Here is a 10,512-nt window from a genome sequence, read left to right as displayed (position 1 = left end):
CACCGCCCATTCTCCTCATTCAGCCAAACGACGTTTTGACAATGGAAAGTCAGATCTGCCACTCTCTCAGAACGTGCCGGTGGCTTCCCGTGGGATGTGGATGAGCCCGACGTCTTGGATGAGCTGGACGTGCACTGCTCCTCCTGGTCCTGCTGCCTCCTGGCTTCTCCTGGCTCCCAAACGGGCCACCACTGTCTTGTGCTCCTCCAGGGTTAGGCAAAGGCTCTTTGGTCTCAGGGCTGGTCCCTCGTGTGATCCAGGTCTCAGCTCAAATGTCACCTCTCAGGCGGGACCTTCTGGGACCTCCTCAGTCCTGGACACAGCACTTCCGTGGACTTGTAAGCTCATGGCCCATCTCCCCTACCCACTAGAGAACAGCTCCAGGAGGGCAGCGCTGGTTACAACTGGGATCACAAAGCCTGGGGCCATGCACGGCATGCGGTAGATGCTTAGTAACTGCTTGTTATATTAAATGCATGAGGTCTGAGAGCAATCTTCTTTCCTATGAAGGTTCTTGGTCTTAAATTCATAACGTCATAAATCTGTCTCAAATGTGTTAACCCTCCAAGGGCTTGAAAGGCAATGACCTTAGACAAGTCATTTGACCTTCCTAAACTTCGGTTTCTTCTTCTACCAAATGAAGATTTGGATCAGAGGATTCCTGAGGGTCTTTCTAATTATAAAACTCTACAACTATAACAGCATATAACTACTTATCACCAAGTTTTTATTTCTATATTGTTCTCTTCCCCCTGGGAAGGAATACAAAAGGATATATTTATAGTGTTTAAGAAAAGAGATAAAAGCTTCAAACCCTACAATAAAGAAATGTTATTTTCTCATTTCCGAAGTGTTCTGCTTCTGGCATTTTATGTTTTGATGCTATAGCTTTTAAATGTTTTGAAACACAGTTGACAGCGTAGACCTATTTTGAGAGTCCTAACAGCTTTCTTAAGAGGGGCTATTTGGGTGACAAATGAAACAAATATACACAAGTGGCTTTGGTCTAATATTAAAGTAACTTAAAAACCCTACACCGTGGATTCTAAAGAGGAAATATACCAGGATTTCTCTGAGCGTCTTCTGTCTAGACTCTGCTGAAAGTATGTGCCTAATCATTAACTTTTATTATGGACGTATCAGGCTTTATTGCAGAAATACTGTAATTATTTGCCAACGTCAGGAGGCAGGAGGATCTGTGTGGAGCGCTTCGCGATTTCTCAGGGAGGTTTTCCTCTTGCACTTTCCAATTATTGCACCCCAGGGAAGGCCATAAAATTGATACCCGGCACCAAATCACTTTTACAGTTGGAAACAGACTCCCTTGGTTGTGAAACCAACCCAAGCTACTGTACTTTCATGTTAGAACTAGAACTCGGTTGCAAGAAAATCTAACATCCCATTTGCCACCAGTGTTTTTCTCTTACTTATTTGGTAGCAATGACACCCGCAAGAGTCAGAGTCTCACTTCCTCTCTGCCTTCACTGTAGAGGTGACGGCCTGTGTGTGCTTTCATCAGCAGGGCATTCTACTGCGTACTCCCCCAGGCAAACTCCCTGAGGGAAACCGGAGTCCAGGTTCTCTCTCCCTTCTCCAAATCTGAGCAGTTGAAAAGACCAGCTCAGGTGCAGCAGAAGTGAGTTAGTTACCAGCCCCTGATTTATCTAATCGGCCGTCCCAGCGACGACGTTGATGGATGCCTCGGCATGGCTGCAAAGTGGATATTTACAGAGTAAGACCACGGAGGGTTTTTTTTTGGTTTTGTCTTGGAAAATGGAAGCTTTTCTTTGGAGCCATTTTACTGATACGTAATTCACATGCTATACAGCTCACCCATTTAAAGGTACCATTCTATACTTTTTAGTGTATTCATTGAGTTGTGCAACCACCACCATGATCAATTATAGAACATTTCCATCTTCTCAAAGAGAAACCCTCAGCCATCATCTGCCCCCCCCCCCAACAGTCCCCAGCCCCTGGCAATGATGCATCTATTTCCCACCTCTGGATTCGCCCATCCCAGATACTCACGTGAATGGGATTGTACAACCTGCCATCCTTTGCCTCTGGCCTCCTCCACTCAGCATCGCGTGTTCTGGATTCATCCATGTGGAAGCACGGTCAGAATTTTAATTTAGTTGATGGGTCATCGAATTCTGGAAGGGACGCAGCAGACCCTCTCATGTGATTCTGAACTTTACAAAAGAGAACAGCAATGCACAGAGGAGAGGGGACTTGTCCAGGGTGATACGGCCTGACCAGGAGACCTAGGGCGAGGGCTTTGGTTTTTGAAATCTGGAAATATTTCCAGCAATACTGAAAAATACCATGAAAGAATACAATCAACATGCATGTACCCACCATCCAACTTCGTAATAATTTTTCCACGTTTGCATGTTCTGTCATTTCAAGAAATACAACAGTAACGGTGCCAGGGAGGCCTCATATGTAACCCCTCCCTGAGCCTGGTCCCCGTTTGCCCAGTGGGCACTTCTTTACTGCATTTGGTTATTTCCATTCATATTTTTATTCGGTTACTACAAACATACGTATCTGTCAATGTGCATCATATGTTGTGCGTGTCTTCAAACTTTGCCCCAGCTAGAGTGCAGTGGCGTCCTCATAACTCACTGCAATCTCCTACTCCTGGGCTCAAGTGATCCTCCTGGCTTGGCCTCCCAAAGTGCTAGGATTACAGGTGTGAGTCACTACACCTGGCTTCTTCTACCTAATTACTTATAGTTCTTAGTAAATTCTAAATGCTAATTTGTTGGGTATAAACCACATTTATCTTTTCCCAGTTTGTGGTTTGTATTATCCTTTTGTTTTCATTGTGTTGTTGGATGAATGGAAAGTTTTAACTTTTAAGGAATTATCCATGTTTATATTTATGGTTTGTTTTGTCTTGGTTAGGAAATGCTTTCTTAATATTCCTCCGAACTTGTCTTCTAAATATTTTCAAATCTTGCTTTGTACATTTAATTCACTTGGAATTTACTTTCCTGTTTGGTATGAAGTAAGAATTTAATTTGCTTATCCTGTATCATTCAGCACCAGAAATTGACTAGTTCGTTCTTTTATCACTAATTTATGCCATCTATATCACGGTATGTAATATCTATATATCACGTGTGGGTTTATTTTGGATCTCTGTTCCTTTATTTTGTTTTTGGGCCAACATCACAATCCTAATTTCTGCAAATTCTTAAGTCCTCATATCTAGGAGGGTAAATTCCTCATCTCTCATCTTGTCTTTCTTCTAAATGATCTTAAATAGTTTAGGCTATTTGCTTTTCTCTCTAAACTTCAGGATAAACTTACTAATTCCTCAAAAATCCTTTTTATTATTATTATTATTAAATCATAGCTGTGTACATTAATGCAATCACGGGATACAAGGTGCTGGCTTTATACACACTTTGAAATATTTTCATCAAACGGGTTAATATAGCCTTCATGGCATTTTCTTAGTTATTGTGTTAAGACATTTATATTCTACATTTAGTAAATTTCACATGTACGGATCCTTTTGGGTTTTTGATCGTACTGCATTGAACTAATCTAATCTATTAACATGATGTGTACTGACATCTTTATAAGAGATCGAATATTCCTGTTCATGAAGATAGTATACAGCTCACCCCTTAATGTTTCAACTCACCTATTTTATAAATTATGCAATTTACATATACAATTTTATAACTATAGCTTTATCATTTTCTTTATAAAATACATTTACATTTATTCTTTGTTTATATAATTTGCTCTCATAAATTGTAATTTAAAAATGACATTCTGCGTAGTGTATAGGAATACACTTGAATTTCATATATTAATCTGAAATCCAGCAACCATGACAAACTCTCTGAGTTCCAAAAAAATGTATTAGCCCCCAAATTCCCCTGGATTTCTATGCAGATGAGATCATATTATCTATGAACTATGTCAGCTTTATTCTTTCCACCTTGTGGCTTTTTTCTCTTTTTCTGTTGTGAACGCACAGGTTCGGATCTGAATCTGTCACATGGTCCCATGGAAGTGGTGTCGGGGGTGTGACTCTCTCATGTCTGACATTAAAGGAAGTTTCTCATTTAATCTTTAAGGGTGGATATTTGTCTAATTATGGGCTATTTCTAGTATGTTATGATTCTTTAGCCTGTTGTTTTTGTTGTTTTCGTTTTTTTTAGCTGTCCCCCTCAGCAGAGTGCTATGCCATCATAGCTCACAGCAACCTCCAACTCTTGGGCTCAAGCGATCCTCTTGCCTCAGTTTTTCTATTTTTAGTAGACATGGGGTCTCGCTCTTCCTCAGGCTGGTCTCCAACTCCTGAGCTCAAGCAATCCACCCCCCTCAGCATCCCAGAGTGCTAGGATTATAGGTGTGAGCCACCTCGCCCAGTCTTAGCCTGGTTTTAAAAGCAGCTTTTATGAATTAATACTCTTATTGTACATGTAGACATTAGATATGCTCAAAGAAACAGAAATCAAATAGGTGAAAAGTAGAAATGTCCCTTCCCAACCTCAGCTCTAGCCTTCAGATGCAGCCACTGTTAATATTTTCTTTCCTTCTAGAAATTTGCCATGTACGTGATTTTAGGCCCCTGTTTTGTCACATACAGAGGTCACACCCTATATACCATTCTACAATTTCCTTTTTTTTTCAAATAAGTATTTGGACCTTATTCTGTATTGGTCCACTTCACTCTCTTCCACAGCTGCAGAGCGTTCACCCTATGGTACCCACGAGTGTTCGGCCAGGTCCCGAGGCTGCCTCCCTGTTTATTGGTCCGTCCACTGTTACAAACAATGCCTTGATGAACGTCTTTGGACGCAGAGCTTCCTGTGTGTGTGCAGTCTGTCTGCAGGATGAACAGGAAGCCTCCCTCGAAGCAAACTCTGTGTTCTAGCCCTGCAGCCCTTTCCAGGGGCCAGGAAGACTCTGCACCTGCTTTGGTCAACACCCTCCAGGATGTGTGGGTCTTTGCCTGTTGGTTCCATCCTGGCATGAAGGCAAAACCAGGGGCACAGAGAGAGACAGCTCGGCTTCTGCAGTCTTCTTGGGGACTGCTGCTGCTTTGGGCCTGCCTCGGCCTGGACAGACTTTGGACCTAACTAACGGAGCCTCTAGGAGCCAGGGGTGTCTTCCTCCTTCCTGTCCCATGGACCACCTCCCCTGGTCTGCGGCCTCCTCCCCACCTTCAAGGACTCCCTGAATGTTGGACTTGGTTCCAGGGCACCAGCTGCTTCTTCCTCTCAGATGACTAGCTCTCTGCATCCCCGGCCCCCTGCATCTGTGACACTGGTTTCCTCTTTCCCATAATAACCTACAATCTCCCCCAGCCTCAGACCTCACTTCCATCCTCAATCACAGCCCAGAACCACTTGGGCCTTCAAAGTGCATTTACTCTGCTGACAGCTCGTTCTTGAGAAATGACAATCAGATCCTGTTATTTCTTTTTAGAGATCTTTCTATGGCTTAGCAAAATCCAAACAAAAAATCCAAACAGCACACCATGGCCTGACACTCATGCCCTCCCCTAGGCAGGGACCTCCAGGCTGTCCTTCCCCTGGACCAGCTCCCCACCCTGAACCCTAGCACCTTCTCACCATGCCATCACAAGGAGAGGTGCCCCCTTTCGTCCTTCATGGCCTTTATCAAGTCATCCCCACAGGAGAAATGACCTCCCCCTCTGCCCCCACCTGGGGGGTGGGGCGTTCCCCCCAGGGTGTAAGCAGGTGCATCTTCCCAGCGGGTGTAGCAAAAAGCACCACCAATCAGGCCCTCCTTTCTTCCCTCTGGAATTTGACCCTTGTATGCACAGGTGGCATTCAAATTTGCAACACAGCAATAGAGCAGATTTATTTCAAAGACAACAGAAGACAGCGTCACCTCCGTCCCCACCCCCTCACTCCTGTGCCCTCATCCCCCTCACTCTTGTGCTCCCTCCCCTGCCCCCACTCCTTCCCACCTTACCCCCTCCCCCTACTCCTGTCCCCTCAGTCCTGCGGGCTCTCTTGTCTCCACCCTTGTGTGTGTTCAGCTGTCCCTTCCATCCCGTGGGCTCCCTGTGCCCTCCTCCAGCCCCCTTTCTCACTAATTTCTGTCTCTTGCACTCAGAGCCCTGACACGCTCTCCTAGGGCCAGGCCAGTCTGGGCGGGCCCCACCCTCCCTTCCCCCAGGCCCAACTAGAGTCTGCACACAGGAGCTGCTGTAACATTTGATAGAGGGGTGACAAGGACAAATAAAGAACCCACGTGGGGGGTCATAGAAAAAGATCAGGAGTGAGGCACGACCATGAATCACATCACACACTTCCCCTGGGCAGACACACGGCTTCCAGGAGGCTGGGGCGGGATGAAGGGAGCATCTGTGCCCCAAGTTACTCAGAATCGAAACTCCCCCACTGACCGCCCTCAGCACTGCGGGTTGCATCAGTGGCCAACACACGGAATGTGTCTTTCTTTTGATGAAAAGGGAAGTTTTGCTTGAGAGCGTGGGACAGTTACATATCTATCTGAGTCTCTAACCGTTTCCTAAGTGCTAGAGCCCACGTGTTTTGTGTCTGCTGTGCCGTTACACTGATTCATTCTTCTTTTTCAACGCTGATTTTTGCTATTCTCCAGTGACCGATGTGAAACTATGAAAATGACGGCTGACTTTACTCTGCTGATAAAAGATGACTGTGCACACCCTCTAGGGAGCTCACCCCAGACTCCGTGAGGGTAGTTTAGTCAGGAGCTCTTCCCCACCTCGCCCAGGGCCAGCACATGGCAGGAGCTCGGTGGATATGTGTACAGTGGCTGGATCAAGTGGCTTCTGGTTTTATTAAAAGCTAGCTTCTACCGGAAGCAAAACCATTTCCTCCCTTGTTCTGGACAGAAACTAGAACCAGGATAATATAGTCTCAGGGATGACAGGTCACCTCCTCCAAGTGCCCATCTGGGGCGACTCCCAACGCATCATGCCAGCAATTTGAGCTGGATTTGGGCAATTTTTCCTGGTGTTAAGCGAGAGACCCTACTGTAGGTGAAGATGAAATAAATCTGCTCTTACACATGCTTACTTCTCAAATACTTAGAGGCACTCCATCCTTTTCTCTGGGGTGACTTCCCCACTCCAACTCCCATTGCTTTGAGCACCAGCTCCTCCCCTGGAGACCCCCCACCCCCGCCCCTGCTCAGCCTCTAGGTGGTGGGCTCCCAGGCCTGGGATTTTGCTTTTTCTCTCGTGACCTCATACCTTCTGCTGTACCCTGTGTCCCCATGACTTTACACTTCGTCAGTAAGCTGGTATCTTCCAAGTTTCTACCTGTGGCCCTGACATCCGGTCCACGCTCCAGACCCACAACTCCAATCATCTATTTGGCACCCCCCGTCCCACATCCCCCCTGCCTCACAAAGCCCAGGTAGACCAGGTAGTTTGTGGATCGCCTGCTGGCTCCTGCCTCCCTCTGTCCGCTGGAGGGAACCCCCTTTGGCAGGTTCTCAAATTAGACCTGGCGTTCCTGTTGCTTCCTTCTCCCTCACTCTTGAATTCCCTTCAGCACCAAGGCTTACTGGTTCTGACTCCAAAATACAGCATTTCTCAAATCCCCCCCGTCTCTTGCTTTCTCTCCACAGCCATTACTCTACACCAAGTCCCAGAATCTCACATCTGAACTATTACAGGAGCCTCTCCTCACTCCGGGCATAAATCTCTAAGATAACTTCCTGTAGGACCTAGAATAAACCCCAAACATGGTCAGCATGACCGGCCCCGCCTAACCCTTCAACTTTGTCCTCTGCGGTCATCACCGTCCACCACTCTGGCCTTATTTTGGCTCCCTGGGCAGACCAACGTCCCCCTGCCACAGGGCCTTTGCATATGTTGTCTGGGGTCTCTCCTCTGGCGATGGTTGTCTCCTTCCACCCCAGTAGATACTTTCCCTAGGTCCCGCTATCCTCCCATGACCCCTGGAGTAACCCATCACCACACACGTACTTGTTCACGTGTCTTTGTGGTACGCACTGACCCCAACCCCCATGTGGGCAGGAATGTGATCCGTCCCTGTCCTCCTCCTCAGCACTTGGGAACGCTGCCAGCGCATGTTGGGTGTGGAACGTGCTAGTGATTCCAACGTGCACTTCCAGTCACTATCTGCTCCCGGTGATCAGAAGGCCAAACACATCATCTCAAAACCAACCTCATCCCCTCTCTCCCCAGCCTGTTTCTCCTCCTGCAATCTAGGCCTCAGCGAGCAGCCCATGACCCAAGGAATAACCAGCACCCCCACATCTGAGGGGTCAAACCAAGTCCCACTCATGCTAAGTCCTCCACAAGTCGGTGTCTGTCCCCTCCTCTCCACCTTTATGGCTCTGAAGGCCTTTGACGACCCTCGGTCCTCACACCCTGTGTTCCTTGTGGCTTCTGAGACTTGGACCCTCCCTTCCTTCCAGATGCCGTCTTTGCCTTGTCTAACCTCTCCTTGAAAACATCAGGCTTCCTTTGTCCCTGGTTGGGGCAGCATCTCTAGTAGGGAACAGGCTGGAGGGGCCCCAGGTGACCTCTCTTGACCTCCTCACCCCTTCCCCCAGACAGGACTGCTCCCACAATCAGTGCATCTGGGAGAAGGGCCTGGGCCCCTGTCCATGCTCGGCGGGTGGCTAGAACAGGTCTCCACAGTGCAGTGCAGGAGGCCTAGATGTGGCCAAGTGCTGCCTGGGGCTTCCCACCTTAGGGGAGCCCTGGAGAGGCAAGCCGTGCCCTGTGGAAGCCCCTTCATTCAATAATAAAAGCGATGCTTTGTTTTGAATGTTCCCAACACAAAAAAATGATAAAGGGGCCAGGTGTGGTGGCTCATGCCTGTAATTCCAGCACTCTGGGAGGCAGAGGTGGGTGGATTGCCTGAGCTCAGCGTTCAAGACCAACTTGAGCACAGCGAGACACCACCTTTACAAATAGAAAAACTAGCCAGGTGTTGTGGCAGTTGCCTATAGTCCCAGCTACTTGGGAGGCTGAGACAAGAGTCCCAAGAGTTTGAGATTACTGTGAGCTATGATGCCCCTGCACTCTACCAAGGGTGACAAAAAAAAAAAAATGACAAATGTTTGAGGTGATGGACTTGCCAGTTGGCTTGATTCAATCATTACACATTGTTTGCAGGTATCAAAATACCACACTGTGCCCCATAAATAGGGCAATTATTACCTGTCAATTAAAAATAATAATAAAAACAGAAATAAAATGATACTTTGGTTTCTGTCTGCCTGGGCTCCTACGTAGCTCTTAATCACTCTGCAAAATAGGGACAATTTGGGGTTTACCTCCTGGAATATTGATTTTAAATGTAAGTTAAAAGGGATGGTATGAAATCCTAGCACTTCGGGAAGCGGAGGCAGTTAGATTGCTTGAGCTCAGGAGTTTGAGCCCAGCCTAAGCAAGAACAAGACTCCGTCTCTGATAAAAATAGGAAAAACTAGCCGGGTGCTGTGGCTGGTGCCTGTAGTCCCAGCTACTTGGGAGGCTGAGGCAGAAGGATTGTCTGAGCCCAGGAGTTTGAGGTTGCTGTGAGCTATGATGACCCCAGACCAACAGCACTCTACCCAGGGTGACAGAGTGAGACTCTGTATCAAGAAAAAAAAAGAGGTGTGAGGCCTTAGCAGAGCATCAGGCCCAGAGGAAGCGCTTCAGAATGTTAAATATCATCACTGTTATTGTTATAAACTTACCTGGGGGAAAAGGGGATTGTTACCAGCTGCGGCAAACCCCAGCAGTCTCCAGTGTGAAGCCTCCACATTCCACAGGAGGGAAAGAGCGTTGAGTTAGTGAGTCCTAAAACCACAGAAGGATCGGCCACATTGGAATGATGCTGCTGATAAAGCCAAACCCAAGGTCCCGGAGCAGCTGCCTCCCATTTCCTCAAAGCCTTGAAATCCAATCACTTAATTTCGCAGGGAAGGCGAAAGCTCCAGGCCCTTATCATCTTCCTGCTGTTGGCTCCTTCCTCTCTCCCTAATCAGCCTCCTTCTGCCCCCCTCCCTGCCAATCTCCCCTCCCCCTCCTCCTCCTCCTCACCAGGTCCCAGACCTGCCAGGTCTACCTCTGAGTCATCTCTGATTCGCCCTCCCGCCCCTGCCCTGCACATCTCTGGCTGATTTATCAGCCATCCCCAACCCACTGCTTCCAGCCATCCCTCACTCTGTTGTCAGGGGCCTCTGTGGTCTTGTCAGCCTGTTTTGGGAATCTCTGGCAGGTCCTGCTGCTCCTGGAATAAAGATCAGACAAGTCTGTGAGCTCCTGAACTTCTCCTCACGCCCCTTGGTAGGGAGAAGGGACTGGGCCCCCTGTCCAGGCTGGCACTGCCCCATCAGGCCTCTACTTTCCATTCCTCTGCTGGCTGTGATGTCTCCAGAGGTCACTGTTGTATTAACCTTTCCAGTCTTAACTGGAGCAGCAAAGATTCTTAGTTACAAATGGCAAAACTGACTCCGGTGAAGGCAGTGGTTCTCAACCTTCCTAATGCTGTGACCCTT

At 47.6% G+C, this 10,512-nt stretch overlaps 1 long non-coding RNA gene across 1 annotated transcript; it reads right to left on the bottom strand.

Annotated features, from left to right (window-relative positions):
- Positions 1–1,620: 1,620 nt before the first annotated feature.
- Positions 1,621–10,215, bottom strand: LOC128575526 (uncharacterized). Its single transcript, XR_008377018.1, has 4 exons — positions 10,178–10,215; positions 9,709–9,811; positions 2,032–2,156; positions 1,621–1,710 (listed from the first exon to the last, which is right to left on the bottom strand). It is a non-coding gene; the product is annotated as an uncharacterized LOC128575526 (long non-coding RNA).
- Between the last annotated feature and the right edge of the window lie 297 nt (positions 10,216–10,512).

Source organism: Nycticebus coucang, chromosome 22 (genome assembly GCF_027406575.1).
Source record: "Nycticebus coucang isolate mNycCou1 chromosome 22, mNycCou1.pri, whole genome shotgun sequence".
In the NCBI taxonomy this organism is placed as follows: domain Eukaryota; kingdom Metazoa; phylum Chordata; class Mammalia; order Primates; family Lorisidae; genus Nycticebus; species Nycticebus coucang.
This window is presented reverse-complemented; position numbering and strand designations above follow the sequence as displayed.